Source organism: Buteo buteo, chromosome 18, assembly GCF_964188355.1.
Source record: "Buteo buteo chromosome 18, bButBut1.hap1.1, whole genome shotgun sequence".
Lineage (NCBI taxonomy): Eukaryota > Metazoa > Chordata > Aves > Accipitriformes > Accipitridae > Buteo > Buteo buteo.
In genome coordinates this window covers 5,268,088-5,278,284 of record NC_134188.1, presented here as the reverse complement: position 1 = coordinate 5,278,284, position 10,197 = coordinate 5,268,088, and positions in this window count along the sequence as shown.

Genomic DNA, 10,197 nt, shown 5'->3' with positions numbered 1-10,197 from the left:
TTTGCGTTGGAAAGATGCAAATACTCAGTCATCCCACAGCAGGACCTATTTAACGTGAATGCTGGGAGATGGGTGACCATTATGGCTTGAGCTGTGCTTCACGACAGGCCAAACTTTCAAATCACAGCGGATGTTTTGAGACCTTGCCCTGTTTGCTGGGAGCCCTTGGCCTGCTGCTGCAGAGCCCTGCAACCCTCCAGCTGAGGTCATGCCCTGGCGTCGTGCCCCCTTATGTCATTGCTGCCTTTTCTTCTGCCCTGGAAACGCTCGTTGACGTCACGGGGCTGCGCCGTACAATGCTACGTAACGAGTCAGCCTGGGGAGGAGATCCCCATGGAGAGAGGTCCGGCAGAAATGTGTCTTCATTAAACATCTAGCCACAACCCTGTGCAGCTACACGTTAGGTGGCTTTTGCACGGATGAAGGCCTCTACCTTTTCAGTAGGAGCCACCACCTTGTCAGCGCTTTCGACCTAATGTGTTACGAAGCGACCTCATGCAGAGAAGAGGTCTGAGCTGGCAGGAGCACCGAGGCACCCATACACACCACTCCCAGTGCCAAAGCCACCCAGCACCCTGGTGGTTTTTTGCTACAGGATGAGAAAAGCACCACGTGCCTCCAATATAGACAGTTAAGGGGCTGATGAACGGCCACCACCCCACATGTATTCATCTGGAAATGTAGGTCCAGGATCTTCATCTCGGGAAATCATTTTGAGCCCCTGGCCTGCTTCTCTTTGCACAGCTGTCAGAAATAGTTCTCAGCTTTATCAGAAAAAACAACAAAGATAAATCAAACAAATCCCACAGTAGGAAACAGTGGGGGGTTCATATCATGTTACTGCAGGTGTCTACAGGATCTGAGCTAGGTGCCCCAGGCTCTTGGGACAACGGCATTCATCTGAAAATGTTGGGAACTGCATCTCTTGTGGCTATTTCTCTCTGTTGACTTCGAAGAAAGCGTGGGAAGACTGGACTGTGGACAACTTCTGGCCAGATAAATCTCAAAAGATTTATCTAGGTAGCATGTATCATACCTACTTTCTGGGACCTACAGCAGCAGATGGATGGGCTGTTAGGTGGATAGGTAGACAGATAAGTGCTTCAAAATGCTATTTACCTGTGCTACTGTTTATTTTCAAAATGTATACATATACACATACACACAAATATATACATACCAGTGACGTGATTATCTGTTAAACAAATACATGTTGCTAGTATAATTCATTCCTATTTTTCATCAGTTGTGTCATGGAATAAGTGAACTGGTTGGTAGAACTAGTGCCTTAATTTTTTCCATAGATGTCATTTCCTATAAGAGGGAATTCTTTAGATTTCATACTAGCAAAATGCATGGACTGAGCTTTGAATGGCAAATTCCACAAATTTCTAGAGTGCAGAATAATGCCCAGAGGCCTCTCAGATGACTTCTGGCAAATCTGTCTGGGGAGACTGACACCCTCTGCTCTGTCCTTCTGGCAAAAATGCTGGAGAAACACGTCCATAAAATACTCCCATCAGTCAGTGAACAGCTGATGACAGCGGAGTTGTAGTAACGGTGGCCACCGAGGTCACACTCCCTTCTTGCCACAATTGCTGAAGATGAGAGGCCAAGAGGACTTGTGGAGACAGCTGACAAGGGGTGCTAGCTCAGCAACTCACGGCTGCTCTGAACATCTGAGTGAAAGCCCTCAACACACCCAACACCAACCTGAAGGGTTTTTTTGCTACAGCTGACCCAGGCATGCGGCTCACTCCCTGGGAATGCTGCAGAAGACAGCTCAAGGTGTCTGGGAGGAAGGAAAGCTCATTCCCACTTGTTTCTGGCTTGTGGTTTGGCACTCACCTGCAAGTAAGGACATAGGAGTTGGTTCCCTTTCCTGTAGTCCAAGTCTCCAGCACCCTTGGGAAGTGCTGCAACCAGCCACCCCTCTTCAAAGACTGCATGGTGTACTGAATTCCACTTCAAACACCGAGAACGTGACCGCGCCAACATATCTCCCTGCTATTCCTTCATGGCATGGCCCAAGCAGCTTCTCACTCCATGGATGTGAGCAGTTGCCTGTTCCTCTGAGCTAGCAAGACTCCCTGACGTTTCTGAACAGACCCAGGCAGCTCATTAAGAATCATCCTTGAGCATCTTTCTCCCTCCCTCCATTGACTGTATAGGAAGCTTATGCACTCAGAATGACTATTCTGGGGCCAAAACATCTTCTGAAGCGGTACTGAAGACATAAAAGGCCTGCAGTGACCTATGTCCACCGGAGAGTTTCTTCTCTTCCACTGTTGCCTAAATGCACAGCACAGATCAGAATCCTGCCCACTAGAGATGCAGAGATTCAAATGATTGAGAAACCACTAAGTCCCAATGCTTTCTCTGATGAGTTTGAACTCAAACACTGCAGGTTTTTGCCTAGATTTCACTACCTCTTTTGCTGTTTCAAAGCTTCCCTACATGACATTTCCAAAGCACAAAGAACACCTCCATCTTCAGAGCCGTAGGTGTTGTCTTTTGGGGAGAAACATAATGATATTTTTTAGGAGGAAACATTTTCAAAGTGATAGGAGAACAGAAGCAACCCAACATATACAGCCCAACACACCTCAGCGAAGACAGAGAGGGAAACCAACCTGTCAGCGTCTCTCACTGCCTTGCAAATCCACCACTGGCAAAACCCAGGACCTAGCAGCACAGTTAGTCCTGCCCAAAATGGAAAGAAAGAATGCAGTTTTAATAGACTTGACATGTCAGAAGCAACAGTCAAAGGGAAAAAATCAAACGTGTGTGTCCTTCTGTGTTACAATAGTATCTGCAGGTAACTGGGACGCAGGTTACAGAAGATGTCATTTTGTCATGACTAGAGAAAGAAGTTTTCTGGCATCTAAATTTTCAGCTTAGTTTTCTTTTCCCTCCAAAGTTTCAAAGGAAAATTACTGCTGTGCACTAATATATATGTTACTGATACTATTGTTCAGAATGGTGCCAGTGGGGTCGAAGCACAGTGTAAGGCAACTCATGGTAAATACTCAAGGATGGGGTTGATTACCGTGATCAGCTCACAAAGGCTTGCACAAAATGCTCTGGCAAAATAGGTTTTCAATTGAAAATGGGGCTCTAGTTAAATATTTTTTTTGAGAATGTGTTTGCCTCTCTATTTTGGGGAAAGCAATTCCTCTTCCAATAGATGTTTTCGGGTTTTGCTATAAAAATGAGAAACCTGAAGCCAACGGTTCTCGATTGAAGACCTGAGAGTTTGAAGGTTACTTTTTAATGAAAAGAAATAAACATTTTTTAAAAGAATAACCACCTTCAAATTCTGTGTTCAGGGCTATGGTCTGATCTGATCATCTCATCAGGCTGTTATGAGTTAAAAATCCTGATCTACAGCTTTATGAAGTCTGTGGGATTTGCAAAAGTGTACCATTTAGCATGTAACAGCACCTAGAAAGATTCTTGCACCTGAAATGAGGTGATCCAGGACTTCAGCTTTATTGGAGATGTTTCCATTGTAACGAGCTCTGTATTGTCACCTGTTGAAATGGCTCTCCTCAAATGTCTTTAACTGAAAAATCACAGACAGTACATCATTTGCTTGCCTGTCAGCATCTGGCAGTATAAACATTGCTAATAAGCCAACAAGCATTTTTATTCTTCACTGTTCTTTTGGTTAGTAATAAGCCAGTCCGGATCATGATTGTGTAGAGAAGGCCTCAAGGCTCCAAATCCCTAAACTGAAATGATGGTCACAGAGTTTGCAAGACTGACAGATGAGAGAGAAAGGTATAAAAGAAATAAAAGGATAATATTTGCTTTCTGCTTGGAATATTTATAATTGTCATTCACCTAATTTCAAGAAGCTGCCCTAATTCTTGTCTAGTCCAGGTCTATCCCCTTGCCGTCTTCCCATCTCATGTCACCTAACCATAAACCTGAGCTTCTGTACATGAAGAAGAGGTGTTGCCCATACCTGAGGAAGGGCTAGCAAGCGCACTTCTCGGGGCTTTGTATGTGGGAAGATGCTTACATGACCTACTGCCTGCATCCCTTTCTGGAGGAAAGCTGCATCCTGCACGAGGACACGTAACCGTCTGCACCTCCCGGTGTGGACCAGCCCTGGGCACCTAAACGAGGTGTTCTGCTGTTAGGGTGAGACCCACCTCTTTTGCTTCTCGCTGGCAATAAGGCAGATGTCTCTGGCTGTGCTGGTCACTCTCAGCTCTCCTCGCTCTCAGTGGGAGACACCACCTCCTACCACGCGTCTGTTTGTCCTGTTTGGGACATTGGCTTCACCAGGAGACAACTGAAACCTAATGTCCCTGTCTACCCTTTATAAAGTGGGTTAGGACAACTAGCTCAGATGGGGAAGTGCATACTGGAAATGTTGGGGAACATGAGGACATAGAAACAACTATTCTATTCATAGAAACAATCTTCAGCACAAATGAGGCTGAAGATCCCTCCTGTTGGGTATCCACTACCCAGCCATGGCCAGGGAATGCCTAGGGAAAAGGAGATGGGCAGGATAACCACCTAGGGATACCCCAGGACACTTTCCCTGGTGTGGGGAATTCCTCAGCTGCACTGAGATGCTTCTTCACTAGACTGTTTGTCCTGGGGAGACCCACAGTCAGGTAAGAGAAATGCCACCCTAAATTACTTCTGTTTCTGAAAACATTTGTGCAACAGGCAAAGCACCAGCTGCGGACCTGGGCCAGCCCCTTCTCAGGCAGTGGGGGTTTTGAGTCAGCAATCCCACTTATCCAGAGAGAATTTTATCTCCAGCCCTGCTCCGGTGGCAGGTGGGTTTTGTGTTCCAAAACAGGCTTTGGGTCAGCTGTTATTTTTGTACAAACAATACCTCCTTTTTCAGCCTTGTTCTTCATTTAGAGTTAAAATAAAAAATCTCTAGCCCTTCTTTGAGATTTTTATCTCCCTACTGTCACTGAATGCTTTACAGACTATTTGCCTATAACACCTCCAGGGTGACCTTTCTGTCACCTTCAAACAGGTTCCCACTCAGTCACACCTTCTGTCCCCACCAGTGACAGCTTCAGCTCAGGCAGCCCTGGTGTGCTCAGCCTAATGGCCTGAACTGAGATTTCTGACCCACTTATCAGCCGCAGCCCTGACCCCCACCATGTCTAACATCAGAAACTTCTTTAAAAGGTGTCGCTGAATTCACACATCCAGGTACAGGCGTTGCTCTTTTGTACTCACTGACCACTTTGCAAAGCATATCTGTAATCACTGATCACGCTTGTACGCAATTTGCAAAACTTGTTTTTATATGTGGAGAAAGAAAAAAGCCTGCAAAAAAAAAGAAAAAAAGTCTGCAAAATTAAATTTGCCAAGCCTTATAGCAAACACCTTTACTTTGCCCATCGATGTGAGGTTAATCTTGCTGTCCCAGCCAAGGAAAGCTCTAGGGCGGCAGGGTGAATTTGAGCACGGAGATGTGCATCCAAGTAATTCCCAGCATCGCTGCTGATTCAGGCAACCAGGGACCACCGTCCTAGTGCTCACTAACCCCAGCCCTGCTAGAAGCCCTAAGGATATGGCTCTGGTAGTCCCTGTCAAACAGGACCCTACTCACTGGTGATTTTAAAGGGCTGCCTTCCTACCTGTGACGGTGGAGAGTTGCTCGCTGATGCACTAAGTTAGCAAGGGGACTGCTAAAAATCAGCCGCCTACTTACACATGATACCTGCCCCTCCGAGGGGGCTGCCATAACAGGGCTTCTTCCCAGCACACCGTGCCAAATCTCCACTAGGAAAGCAGGTGGAGAAGAGAGGAGGATCTGGCTGGCTCCGGGAGCATCTTGGACACACCACTCTCTGCTGGGAGCAGCCTGGATATTTCATCCAGCTCTGACATCCATCCCAGGCTGAGGCAGCCCCTGCCCTGGGCAGCGCTGAGGCTGGGGGGCTGCACACCACTACGAGGGGCAGAGGCTGCCAGCAGCGCGGTCCCACCGTGCACTGGGGAATCAGACCGTGCTACGCCTGAGCGAGAGCACGAGAGCGTTCTGCTTTCTGCCTACTGTGTGGGTGCAAGGAAACACCTGTAGGTGAGAAGTAAAGGCTCAGACCGCTCTTCAGCCCAAGGCCTTGGGTTGATAGTGCGTCCCAGAGGCAACAAGTACAGGACCTGACCTGGCTGATCACAGCAGGTTCCTGGCCCGGGCTCTTTTTCTCCTTAGGAAAAAACCCACCCAACCACCACCACTACCAAAAAAAAACCCTCTTCAGAGAAGTCCAGGAGCAAAGGGTGATGGATCAACTTTCTCCAAGGACATCTTCCCACTGCAGAATGGACTTGTGCCTGGTCCTTGTGCATGCCAGCCAGTGTTTCTCATGCCCAAGCAGAGGAGCTGCAGGGAAGTCTGTGGAAGGAGACCTGCTCCTCTGTGCCTAGCCACACAGATACTGCAGGTGCCAGGGTTGGAAAAATGGTCTTTGGGAGAAGCCCAGGTTCCTTGGTGACCTGACTGACTCTAGACAACCTGTGAACTTCTGTGTTGTTTCCTGAGGCAGGAAACAGCTCTGTCTTCCCCAGCCCTGTAGACAGAAATGCTCTTTGCCTTCCTCTGTAGCTGAGACACCCGTAAGGCTGCATGTCGATCACATCCACCCTTTTCTGCCAGGGCCACAGGAGTGAGCCGGTGCTTTGAGACGTGCAGTGGCTGGTGGCTGCCTGGCTGTTGCAGAAGGACGTAGGCGAGGTCTAGGAGGAGGCACAAGGCATGTCATCCCTGATTTCTGTCATCCCGTAAGGCAGCAGCACTCCCAGAGGGAGTTCACTCCTGGCACAATGGGGACACCCATTGCACATGGTAGTTCCTGTGCATTGCCCAGCTGCGGACAGATGTTTGGGTGCCAGATGGGTAGTGCAGACAGGGGATTGCGTTATTCGGAAGCATCCTGGAGCATGGGAAGAGCTCTCCACACAGCTGGTGACAGAAATCAAAGTAGCTGAGAAGTTGCTATCAGCTGAGCGCTGGCTGTCCCAGGTTGCCCCGGATCAATAGCTACCCAGTGCGATATTAGCTGTGAGCTCTGAGGACAGGCATGTTTGCCATGTAACAAATAGAGTGGTTTACTCAGGGGCAGTGACCTAAGTGAGGGTCTAAAAGAGCAGCTGGTTTTCAGGCTGCGCAGGCATCTCCTGTAGCACGCAAACACATCCCCTGCAAAGGGGATCCTTCTCCAAGCCTCAGTGGGTCACGAACGGAAGGTTGTGGCAAAGTTTTGGGACAGCCACGTGTTGCAGGGAACTTGTCTGACCTTATGCCAAGCACATAAATGTTCTCAAAGGATAGCTGAGCTCAGCCTCCGTAGGCTGGATGCATGAGAGTGATACCCCGACCACAGAGCAGCTGACAAAGTGACCTTTGGTGGGGGTTGAATATATACTAATGGCAAGATGGTAGGACCTTAGGCCAGTGGGTGCGAGGAGGACGCTGTGCTTTGATGGCAGAGAGGCTAGCGCTGGCTGGCTGGGCACGGCGTGACCTCTGTAAGAAGCAGGCAGGAGTTTTGCTCCGTTCCCCCAAGAACATGCCAACCAGCCGGCATGGCTCAGGCACCAGGCACGGTCCTGAGTGTCTGTGGGCTGGAAAGCAGGCGAGCGAGGGACGTGAGAGCAGCCTGATAGACCTACGTACGCACCTCACGCAGGTGTGCAGAGCAGGAAAAGGGAGAACACGCACCGTGCACGTCACGCTCGTATCAGGCTATTGCTGCGATAATGGCAGTGTTTAGAAATGGATTAAGGGCTTTGGGCACAACTTCCCCTCTCTTCCATCTCTCCAAGCACCGAAGCACAAGCGTGCTGTCCGTGCCTCTTTATGAGCAGATAATACAACGTTAAAACAACAAGACACGTAGGCAGGATCTGGCTCGCATAACTACAGATGTCCAAGCCAGTGTAAGCTGGTCCGTTCGTGATGGGTGAAGACTCGTGCGCTGAACACATTGCGTCCATCTGCCTGCTGCCCACGTTGAGCCAGCGTTTAGCAGAGGCCCTTTGCCTTTCCTGAGCACGGCTCGGATGTTGTCTCCAAAGGGCTTTGCTGGCTGCCTGGTCCTGCCCAACAGGGAAAAACTTGCGGAAAAAACAAGCGGCTTTGCAGCCAGCACCCCCCAGACCCCAGCCTTGCTGCTCCCACCAAGGAGGGATTAAAACCTTTGCAGCTGTACGCGGGGTGCTGGCCCCGCACATCGCGGCTCCAGAGGGGAAGGAAATCCTTGGAGCTGTTTCCACATCCACCCAGAGCTAATGCTTTGTCTTGGGAAAAGTATTAAATCCATCTAGGCTTTGAAAACACAGCGGTATCAAATCTGAATTTAAAACAATTTATGCATAGACCATCACAACATTTTAATGGGGAAAAAAATACACAGTCGTTTCAAGCTTGAAGAGTCTAAGTAGTATGGTTTTGTATAAATGGCTGATACATTATTTGTTTATTGGGCAATCTACTTTTTTATATTGTTTGCCAGGCTGTATAGTTTTAGGTGAAAGCTTTTTAGTATGCTGCGCCTGCCAGAAGAACTTCCTTTATATACAGGTTTCTGCTCCAATGTGCATAGAAAATAGACCACTAATTGCCTTCTTACTCCCTCTTGCACTGTTAACCAGAACCTGGCTACTCCATAAATTAGACAACCGTATTAACGGTGCTGCTGCACAAATGAGTTGACCACTGAAATAGTTGATTTCATTTGAGGTTCACAAGAGGATCATTTATTTTAAGAGGCTGACTTTGGCAACTGCAGCACGCATTTATTTGATTGGAGGTTTCCTAACCACAGTGGCGGGGGAGGCAGCGATCTCTTCATAGGACACCAGCCAAGGGTGGGAGACCTGGAGTCTTTCGCTGGGGTTATTTCTTGGGGCAGGGGCCTTCCTTGCCCTGAGCCTCTGTCTGCCTTGGACTGCTCTGGGTCTTTGGACTGTGTGTTACTCCAAGAGGAGGTCATCTCCTAGGTTGAGCTGATGTTGAGACCACATGGCTGCGTGACTTCTGAAAGCTTCTTTACTAAAACATGATGTCTCACTTCCTTCAGTTGCTCTGATGAAATTACTCTCACCAAGGTTTCTGCAACCCATGTGGATTTTACAGACTGTGAAAACCCTTGTAGATGCAATATAGGGGACCAGCCTTAAATCAAAAGATCGAGTGGTCATGCCTGGGTAGAAACCCGGTGGCTAGGTGTTGCTCTTTTGAAGCCCACCAAGAGGCATTTTAAAGTTTAAAACCCAGCAGAGCCTCTCACCGCTGGCTGAAGCGTTAATCTGTTCCTTGGCAGTGCAGAGACCACCAGTGTCAAGAGTCAGCACGGGACAGCCCAGGGCTTTTACAAATCCAAATGAACTGAGAGTAACCAGACTGGAATTTCTTCTTCCCTCTGTCTTTCCATATTAACTCCAGCTCGACTGTCTTACAATCCCCCCGCAAGCCCTTCTGCGTTCACTGGGCACCCTTGGGCTCCATATTCCCTTGCTGAGTCCAGAGGTGCCCTTCCAAGGACCAAATGCCCGATGCATTCCTTACCGGCCGGGAGAGACTCTTCCCATTCGACTCTCCATCAATGGACAAAACCAATCAGTCTCCTAAATAACACCAAGTGTTTTCTGACTGCTGCTTTTTAAAGCCTCTTATTCTTAGGGCTTGGACCAAATGCTGAGTTAATGATTACTGGGTGGAGTTTCCCTGGTTATTTTGAGGAGACAGCCTTTTCCAGCCTTCTGGACACCTGAGGCAGGACATTTAATCAATGTCTTTGTCCTTGTCAGCTGATGCATTAAATCAGGTGCTGTTTAGGTACATAAAATCATTTCAAGCTCTGACAATGTGCTTTCCAGTCTGCAGGTAAGGAGCAATAAAACCTACATGCACCGTTAAGAGAATGAAAATCTAGTCGAGCTTTCAGTTAAATGTGGAAATTTATACCCGTTATGTGTGTACAGTTCATCACCGCTCCATGAAGGTACTGATTTTTTTTTCTGGTGTGCTATGTAATTATGGGTTTAAATCACAACTTTTCAAACTTGAGCTAGACTTGACTTGCAAGTGTTATACAGATATAAATACTGAACAGAAATAGGATACAAAAACAAGGAAATAAATATATAAATAAGGGACAGCAAAATACTAGATGGAAATATAATTAAGAAGATAATGATGGAGAA